We start from the raw sequence: 10332 nt of genomic DNA on the forward strand, positions 1-10332 counted from the left end.
TTTAAAATTCATTTCTTCCCTTGTTTTTTAAATATGCTGCACAGTACCTTTTCGTGTAATGTAACTGAGATGGTTTCCTTTGAGGTCTGCTGAGGTCAGAGGAAGTATATGGTTTTGTACTTCGTTTTCTTCTTCCTGAGATTCTGATTTAATGAGGGATCTACATGTAAAACCCTACGTTTTTGGGGATCCAATACTTAGTCTTTAAATCTAATGATGCCCTAATTGTGTGCACAAAACACCGTTCTTTCCTTCTGCACCATCTTAAGCTCTCAATTCCTTTCTTCCTTCCCTTCCTCTGTCCCTCCCTCCCTCCCTCCTTCCCTTCTTCCTCACTTCCTTCCTTCTTTCCCTCTCCCATTCTTCCCTCTTCTTCTCCATCCTTTCCCTTCTCCCTCCTTCACTTCTCCTTCTCTTTCTATTTCTTCTTCTTTGGCTTTGGGGGATTTCCTTTTCTTATACAGCACTGAGATGTTTTAAAATATCCACTCTAATCTATTCATCCTTCAGATCCTAATTGGGAAATGTCTTCCAGATAGCTAGTCTTGCACATCACCAAACAAGAAATCATTCTTTCACTTTTCATATTATTACTACAAAGAAACATTTACCCCATGCCCTTATATCTGAAATGCATTATAAATGAATTTCATGCGTCCTGTCAACACCTTGCCTGTAGGCTGACATGTAAAGATAAGGAAGAAATGAATTTTTATAACGAGTGAGTCCCAGTGCTGTTTGCACATCTGTACCCACTTGCACATAGAGATCGTCTTCTAGCAGCCCTGAAAAGTTTCACTGTACAGACATCCACTATTAACACAATCAACAATGACATCTATTGCTGTAAATTGGCCCTATCAGGGTTTCCAGCAAGATCTGCCCTACTTGGCAGCCATCATTTTGCTTTAGGTCATAGCAAATGATAAATAGATGTAAACTCACAACATGTTATCATGTGACTAAATCGTATTTTGTATTAAAACACAATAAATATATCACAATACTCCAAATATAGCAATGAGATATCATGGAATATAGCTATAAAATAAAATACTAGACTTTGAATTAAACTGATTTACACTACCCAGAAGAAACTTACAAATTAATATTTCTCATGCACACAGAACTAGGTATCCCAACTGAAATGCTGACAAATGAAGTCAAGAGCTTTTCCAAAAGCATAATACGTTATATCTACCCCCATGAGGCATGTCGAGGAGACAAAATCCATCTAGCAATTTGAAGTCATCTCTTGTAATTTATACATAACATGAGGAAGAATGTATAATCATCCAAATAGTACAAGGAACTTATTTGATGAAATTCAAAAACTATCTCAGGATTAAATTTCAAAAGTAGGAATAAATGAATAATTCCTTAATCTGACAGTGATTATCTACCAAACTTTTATGTCAAGGCAATTTTTACTGAAATTGGAATTAGATATAATGTCTGTCATCATTTTATCAAAACACAAACCTTCATAATAATGATATTCTGTAGGTGGTAACAAAAATAATAAAGGATGAACAAGACAGAGTTCTCATATGCAGCCATTTGATTTATGATAAAATTGTTATTGTAGTGAAGTGAAGAAGTATGATATTGGCAGTCGTAGGTGCCATATTCATTTGTTATTCATACGAAAAACAGGGTTGAACTGTACCTCATCACTATTTACAACAATAAACTCCAGATTGATTTCAAACTTAAATGGGAAAAGAGAATGAATAAACAGGCAGTGAAAGCAGAAGACAGTCATTTTGTTTGAAACCTTGACACAGGCAAACATTTATTCAAAAGGACACAAATGTTCGAATCATACAGCAATGAACATGAATGCAGCAGAACATCTTAAAATTTCTGCATAACAAAAAGGCTAGTGAAAATTTATAATCAGCTTTACAGACTAGGAAAAGATATTGAAAGATAAAAGAGCCTGAGAGCTCATATAAATAATCCCAGTGCTTAAATAATATGTTAAAAATAGTTACATAGAAAAATGAAAGGAAATTTAATGATATGTAAGTGCCCCTTTGTTTTTCTGAGTTCCACATCATTGAATTCAAGCAGTCATGGATAGAAAATATTTGAAAAACTGATTTTGTTTCTATTTAATGTGAATTTCTTTATTCTTTCCTAAGAAACACAACAACAATTTCATAGCATTTATAGCTTATTAGATATTACAAGTAACCTAAAGATAAATTCATGCATGCAGTACAAAGCATACAGGTTATATTGAAACAATACACAAATTTATAGAAAGTACTTGAATATGCACATATTTTGGTGTCATCTGAAAAAACATAGAGATAGTTGTATATAAGGATGGGTGGAGGAATGGATGGATATTCAGGTGAGTGCATAGGTAAATATAGACAGATAGATAGATAGAGGCATGCATAGATAAGAAGATGCAACAAAATGAATTCTCCTCCCAAACAAGGATTTAAACACAGACAGGTTACTGGGAGGAGATCTCTACATTACATCTCTAAGAGAGTGAGAGAAGTGGGACTAACCAAAGTTGAGCTGGGATGAAATGATGACAAAAACTTTGGTCAGTTGAGAATATACATTGGGAAAAAAAAAATCGGAGAACAGTTTGGTAATGTCTACTAAACATATATGTGAATGACTTATGAGCCAGAAAGTCTTAGTATCTTTACATTCCAAATACAAACATTTCCTGCATTCTTATGGCAGTGACATCTGTAAAAGATAAAATTGTGCCAACAGTTCTTATTTTCTTCTACTGGGATTGTTGATGGTGATGGTGTTGTGAGTGGTGATGGTGCTGTATGCTTAGAAAATGTGTGCAAAATCATGTCCCGTGGTAGATTTGATTTCTGTTTCCATCATTGCTAATGACGCTCAGCATGTTCTCATGTGCTTGTTGGCAGCTTGCATCACATATCTTCTTTGGAGAAATCTATATTTAAGTTCTCTGCCAACTTTTAATTGCATTATCTTCTTAAATAATTTTATTTATTTGAAAGCCAGAGTTGCAGAGATGAGAGAGAGAGGAAAGAGAGAGAGAGAATCTTCATTCAGTTTGTTAGTTAAACCCCAAATGACTGTAACTGTGGATGCTCAGCCAGACCTAAACCAAGAGCCAGGAGTATCATCTGGTTCTCCCAAATGGGAAGTGTGGGCTCAAGAACTTGGACCATCTTCCAATGCTGTTCTAGGTGCCTCGGCATACAATTGCACTATAAACAGAGCAGATAGGACTCAGATTGGAGCTGCTATGGGAAGTCCGTCCTGCAGTCATCAGTTTAACACAGTGTTCCACAATGTGAGCCCCAACTGAGTTTTTGCTTACGAGGTTTAGAAGTTTTTTACACATTCTAGAGAAAAGACTGTTAAAGCTTGCACAATTTGAAAATATCTCTTCTTTGTCATGTAGGTTGTCTTAAACTTTCTTTTAGTCATTTGTTATTTTACATTTTAAATTTAATGGTTTATTTTTAGATAAAATGTTTAATTTACATTATAATCAAAGGTTTAATGTCTCTGCCAAATGAAGAGTTTGAGGAAGGCGGGTTTAGCCACCACCATGACAAAGCTATCCCTTTTTTGGCATCACTTCAGCTCCTGTTACTGACCTGGGAAGAACAGTGAAGAATGACCCAGATGTTTGGTCCTCGGCTACCCACATGGAAGAATTGGATGAGGTCCTTGGCTCCTAGCTTTGGCCTCACCTAGTCATGTTCATTGCAGCTATTTGGAAAGTGAACCAGCTGATTAATGAGCTCTGGCTTTCCATCTCCATAAATAACTCTGACATGAGTGTTTATTTTACTTTAAATTTGATATACTCTCAAACACACACATGTGAGTACAAAAAAAAAAATGTATTCAGCTACAAAAGTGAAATAAAGCAATCCCAAAAGGACAAATATATGTTCTATTTTATATATGGCAACCTTCCTGCAAAACAGAAAATCAACAGATATAAAGGCAAATAGACATGTACGTATATTAATCTAGAGGGAGTGTGGAATAGAGACTGTCATATCCAGATGTGAAGACACATTGCAGTATGCATCCTGAATCAAAGATGGGCTCTCAATGAAACTGCTAAATATATCTGCACAATAGGATGCTGGACTTTTACTGTCTACACCTACAATATCAGGATAAAGTAGCATACCGATGGACTTAGGACTGTTTTTGAAGAACTATACTATTGTAATAAAATAGGGGAAATCAATGGCAGGGTGGGAATTGGGAAGAGGGGGAGGGAAAATCCCTGAGCCTATAGAACTGTATCATGAAATAAATATATAGATAGATAAATACATTTTTACATGAATGAAGTTTTATCATTGACAGTTTGAAGACATTGTGTTAAATGAAGTAAGCCATCACAGAAAAATAACCAAGGTACGTTCTCCCGTCCATCTGCGACATAAAATTAAAAAGAAAAAATGTATCTTTATTCGTAACATATTTTGGTACATGTAATTTTTAAAATTTTGTGCAGTCTAAAATATCTATTATTTCTTAATTTAATTTCACAGTTTTGGCTTCTTATGTAAGAATATATTGTTGAATCACATGTCAAGAATTCTTATTCCTATTTTTCTTTCTAGGAGTTTTAAAAGTTTGGCTTCCATATTTAAGATGTCAATCATTTTGAATTAAATTTTATATGAAAGTCTTAAAAGCTCATGAAACACTGCACTGATTTCAAAAAGTGCATCATAATATAGATATATATCATAATATATATTATGTATTTATGTATACAACATATGTGTGTATATGTATATATATATATAATGTATTGATTTTAACTTGAATGTCAGAGTTATGGAGGAAGAGGGAGAGAAACAGAGATCCTCCACTTTCTGGTTCACTCTCCAAATGGCCACTAAACCAGAGCTGGCCTGGTCGGAACTGTGCCACAAGCTTCTTCCAAATAAACCACAAGGATTACAGGGCCCAAGGCTTTTGGTCATCGTCTGCCACCTTCCCAGCCATCAGGAATGAGCTGGATCTAGAAGTGTAGTATCCAAAATTCAAATAATTTCCCAGCTGGGATGCCGGTGCTGCAGGTTGAAGATTAAGCTGCTACTCTAGCATACCAGCCTCTGAACTTATTTTAATCTCAGCCTCTTTGAACTTTTGGAAATACTTCTATGTGATGTGCAGTAGATTCCAAATTCATTGTTTCCGCATAGATATCCAAATGTCCCAACATAATACATTATAGAGATTATTCTCTCAATTAATGATTTTGACATCCTCATTAATGAATAATTGACGTAGATAATCAAGTTTATTTCTGGATTCTCATTTGTGTTTCATTGGTGTATGCATGCCAACATAGCAATTTTGATCACTGGAGTTTTGTAGTTATCTTTAAAATATGAACATGCAGATTCTTTAGCTTTGACATTTATCAACTTTTCAAATAGGTATTCAGGTCTCTTTGCAATTGTAAATATCTTTGAGGATCAGTTATTTAAGTTATAAAAAAAAAGTTAGATTTAATAGGGATTGCATTTGAAATGATTGTCAACCTAATGCCAAGACGTCTAATCTTTAAACACGGCTCTATTTATTTTGTCTTTTAGAATGTTTTGAAGTAAATTTCAGTATACAGTTGTCTCAAAGTTATTTGGCTTCAGTGTGGTACCATTAAAGTGATTTTTATTCCCAGAATTACCTTCCTAGTTTAAGAACATTGAAGAAAAGAAGAACTATAGAAAATCATCATTAGCAACCACAAAACAGCCATTACTATTAGAATAATCCACTCAAGAATGCTATCCCAGTTCACCAAATGGTGAACAGACACAGGGTAATTGCACTGACTTAAGGGGAAAAAAATCTGCGACTGTCCCATCCCAGAAAATTAGCAAGATAAGAAAAAAGAATTCCATCAGTCATCATTTTTGTAAAACAGTCAAATTCACAATTTTACACATCCTGACGTTGTTTTCCCCTTATTTGGTTCTAAGACGCTAGAGGCTCAGCCATGCGTGCTTTCCTATCAGTAAAGTTGACCAGAAAGTACCCCAATGGAGAGCCTGCACAGGCAGAAGTCATACTCTGTGGAAGCTTGGATGACTTACTGAAAACGTAAGAGTTCTGTCCTCTCTTTCTGGAAACAGGCAACATTTTCCTTGAAATCGCACGTAAACTCACATTCAAAACAATGAAAACCACAGGAGTAAATCTTAGTGGAGAGATTGTAGGCACATATACGGAATAGAGGGCACAGTGTTGGAATGCACAATGCCAGTTATAGAAGAAGACAATAGAAACCCAACACAAGAATGTCCTACAGAACTACTGACCAGCATTCTTCCAACGCTTTGAGGTTCTGAGGGCTAACCAAGGCTGAAAAACTGTCTGGTATGGGAGATGATTATAAGGACATAAAGCCCAAATACAATTTGGGAAGCCAAATGGATCCTAAAATAGAAGAACATTCTTAAAAAAACAAAGCAAAACTGAAAAACATCTATCTGTTACCTAAGATGACACATCTTACTAACAAAGTTCAAAAGAAACCATATCTCATGGGTTTTAATGTCTTTGTTAATTTTTTTCTAAATAACTTTTTTTCATTAAATTCTTCACTGGTCATACAGTAGCATCATTTTCTTCAAGAAGGTTCTTGCTTTTCTTGTTCATTTCTTCAGCAACATATTAGTCATTCAGTAGCATGTAATTTAACTTCACGGTGTTGTAAATTTCAATTTTTCTCCCCATTGTTGATTTTGATTTGTGGCTTTTCATTTAAGGGAATGTATAGGGACCGTGTGATGGAGACTATCATATCCAGATGTGAAGATTCAATGCAGTGTGCATCTCTACTTCCACTCCAAAGATAAACTGTCAATGAAACTGTTAAGTATATCTTGATATCACGATACTGGACACTATGCCATTGTCCATGCTCACAGTCATGACTTATTTCTGTTTATGAAGAATTATACTACTGCAATAATATAGAGGAAATCAGTGTGTGGGGGAGGGGATTTGAGGAGGGGAACAAGGGAAATCCCAGAGCCTATGGAGCTATATTACACAATAATAATAATAAGAAGAAGAAGAATAACAATAACAATAATAAAATAGATTACATATGTTATTATCTTAAAATAAATAAAAGTTAATTAATAGTCAAAAAATAAGTAAAGTGTTCCTCAAAGAGGAAATAGAAAAAGGTCTGGTGAGATTCAGTACCTATGTTAGCATGTTACTTCAGTGAACACTGTTATGTCAAGGTAAATTTCTTTGTTTTGACACTACCCAATGGTGACATATGCTGCTAACATAATTTAAACCTGAGCAAACAAAAAGTATGTAAAATTATCTCAGAATAAAATAACTAATAAAATTAAAATAGACGTGGGTGCTTGGCTTAGCAGTTGAGAAGTCAGGAACTTATATCGGAATGTCTGGTTGTGACTCCTTATTTCAGCTTTCTGCTGATGAAAATCCTCAGAAAGTGGTCACAAGGAGCTGGGATCCTGCCACCTGTATGGGATACCCGGGTGAAGCTCCTTGCCTCCCAACATCACCACATCCCTACTCCAGACATTTTGGAAATTTGGGGAGTGAACAACTAGATGAGTCCTTCCTTCTCACTCTCAAAGAATAAACTTCATTGAAAACTTTTTAAAAATAAATAAGTGGTACCAGAACGGTAGCCCAGTGGCTAAAGTCCTCACTTTACATGCACTGGGATCCCATAGGGCACTGGTTCTAATCCTGGCAGCCCTGCTTCCCATCCAGCTCCCTGCTTGTGGCCTGGGAAAGCAGTCAAGGACGGCCCACAGCCTTAGGACCCTGCACCTGTGTGGGAGACCCAGAAGAGGCTCCTGGCTCCTGGCTTTGGATTGGCTCAGCTCCAGCATTTGCAACCGTGAATCACTGGAAGTAAATCTTCCTCTCTGTCTCTCCTCCTCTCTCTCTCTCTTTCTCTCTCTCTCTATATATGACTTTCCAATAAAAATTTAAAACAAATCTTTATATATAGATATACAAATATTGCGTATCAATCAACAGGGTACTCTTAACCTTGGTAGCCTACTCCCAGTCACCAGGAAAACCTTAATGCATTGAAGCAAAGTCAGCTGTAATTGAAATTTGTGTGCGAAAGATACTAAGCATAGCTCTATTTGAACATAAAACTACAAGTTATTGAAAAGAGTGCTAAAGATGTTATAGAGATGGGCTCATCATGGGATCATCCATGTTATTGACGTTGACATTTTGGGTTGAGAAGATAATAATTGGGAAGGTTTTGGCACTGATTTAACAGAGTTGTTTAACTCAGTAAGTGGTATATCTACTTTAAATGTTTTTTTCCTGTATGAATTTTGTAAAGTAACACCAATCACAATTTGATCTGGACCCTTTAAATATGTGAGGCTTTTGGGGGGGAGGGGAAATCTAAGTTTCTTCATTTTCCTCATTAGGAAAATCTTTTCAGGACCATAGGAAGTATTGCTAAGTTAAACAGGCACACTGGTGTTTAGAAGTATTAATTGTAAGAGCATGGAGGAACACATGAGGCTTTGGTGAAGCTGTCAAAATCGAATATTTCAAGGCAGATGCATTAAATAGGTGCATAACAGCTAGGATCATTTTAGCATTATTTTATTATTTTCTTGCCCAAGAGGATCCATGCGCAATCATGACTTGTACATCTGATACAGCTAATAATAAGTGAAGTACTTGGATGGTAGCACTGAAATTCAAAGGTTTGTACTCAGAAGGATTGTTAGGTCTCTGTATCAGAGGATTAAGCTCATATGAAAAACAGACAATTTTTGATTCCTTTGGTTTATGGGTTAAAATACATACTAAGGGGCACTATTTTAAGATGGAATTGTATTCAGACCTTGGTAAGTCTTGTGGTTAAATGGGTTGGCTCTGAAGCTGTAATATCTGATTTTAAATTCCAAGTTTGCCACCTATTAAGCATGAATCTATAGCCCCTCTGTGCCTCATCTTTCCTATTCATAGAATAGATATTTAATAATAGGCCAAAGATTGATGAAGTTATTTGATGAGTTTATGACTTCTAAGTTTGCTTTGTTTTATATTCAAAGGCAGCTTTTAGAAAAAGGAGAGACAGAGATGAAGTTTTCCAACCACTGGTTTACTCCCCAAATGACTGCAATGTCCAGCTAAGATGATCTGAAGCCCGGAGTCAGGAGCTTCTTCAGTGGTTGCAGGGTCCAAGGACTGAGCTTGAAACTGTAATAAAATATACAAAAATTCACCTGATGGATTCCATAATAGAGTGAAGACAACAGAAGAGAATAATCAGCAAATCTGAGGACAAATTAATAGAATGAATCTAGTCCAAACAACAGATTTAATAGACCTTATAAAATTGAACAATTCAAGCCCAGTGTGGTGGCTAGTATTTTCATCTTGCACATGCCAGTTGGTGTCCCGGATACTCCACTTCCCATCCAGCTCCCTGCCTGCGGCCTAGGAAAGCAGTTGGAGGTGGCCCAAAGCCTTGGGACCCTGCACCCACATGGGAGACTGGGAAGAATGTCCTGTCTCCTGGCTTTAGAACAGCCTAATTCTAGCCTTTGTGGCCACTTTAGCAATGAACCAGCAGAGGGAAGATTTTTTTTGTCTCTGTCCTTCTCTCTGTATATTTGCCTTTCCAATAAAAATAAACAAAACTTAAACAGTGAACAAACCCACAGGACCTTTAGAAATAATAAAAGATTGGGTGGCTTTATTATTAGAATCCACAAAGAGTAGGAAAAAAGAATGAAGGAAAGAAGGGCAGAAAAAAGGAAGAAGCAGGGAAAGAAAGAAGAAAGGAAAGACACTAACAGGGAGTATTAACAGAAAACAACAACAAAATAATATGGGTACCTGATAACCAAGAAAAAATTGGAAACGAGGAAGAAATATATGTGGTCAGATTCTATCAACAGGAAAGCTGACATCAACTTGATAGTGATGGCATTTACAAATCTAAGAATTCCCATCCCCAACATACTGACAACAATTAACTAATTATTTTAAATGCAATAAAATATTATTATTTCAAATGTTTTTCTATTTGGCCCTTAATCAGTAATATCAAATTATAGTGATAATTGATAAAATAAAACTAAAAAAATCCATGCTGATGCAAAGTGACACATTATAACTTAAGTGCAGAAATAGTGCCTCTTGCCCTCAGTACACTGCTGCCAGGAACCATAACATGCAAATAAAACTTGAAAATCAATTGATTACAGCTAGTAAGAACAAAAAAGAAAGGGATAAGATATTCTCATGGTTATAACATACCTTCAACAAATTGTTTAAATGTAGAAAAGAAAG

The sequence above is a fragment of the Ochotona curzoniae genome, unplaced genomic scaffold (assembly GCF_017591425.1).
Source record: "Ochotona curzoniae isolate NIBS_2020 unplaced genomic scaffold, NIBS_Ocur_1.0 scaffold_3208, whole genome shotgun sequence".
NCBI lineage: Eukaryota > Metazoa > Chordata > Mammalia > Lagomorpha > Ochotonidae > Ochotona > Ochotona curzoniae.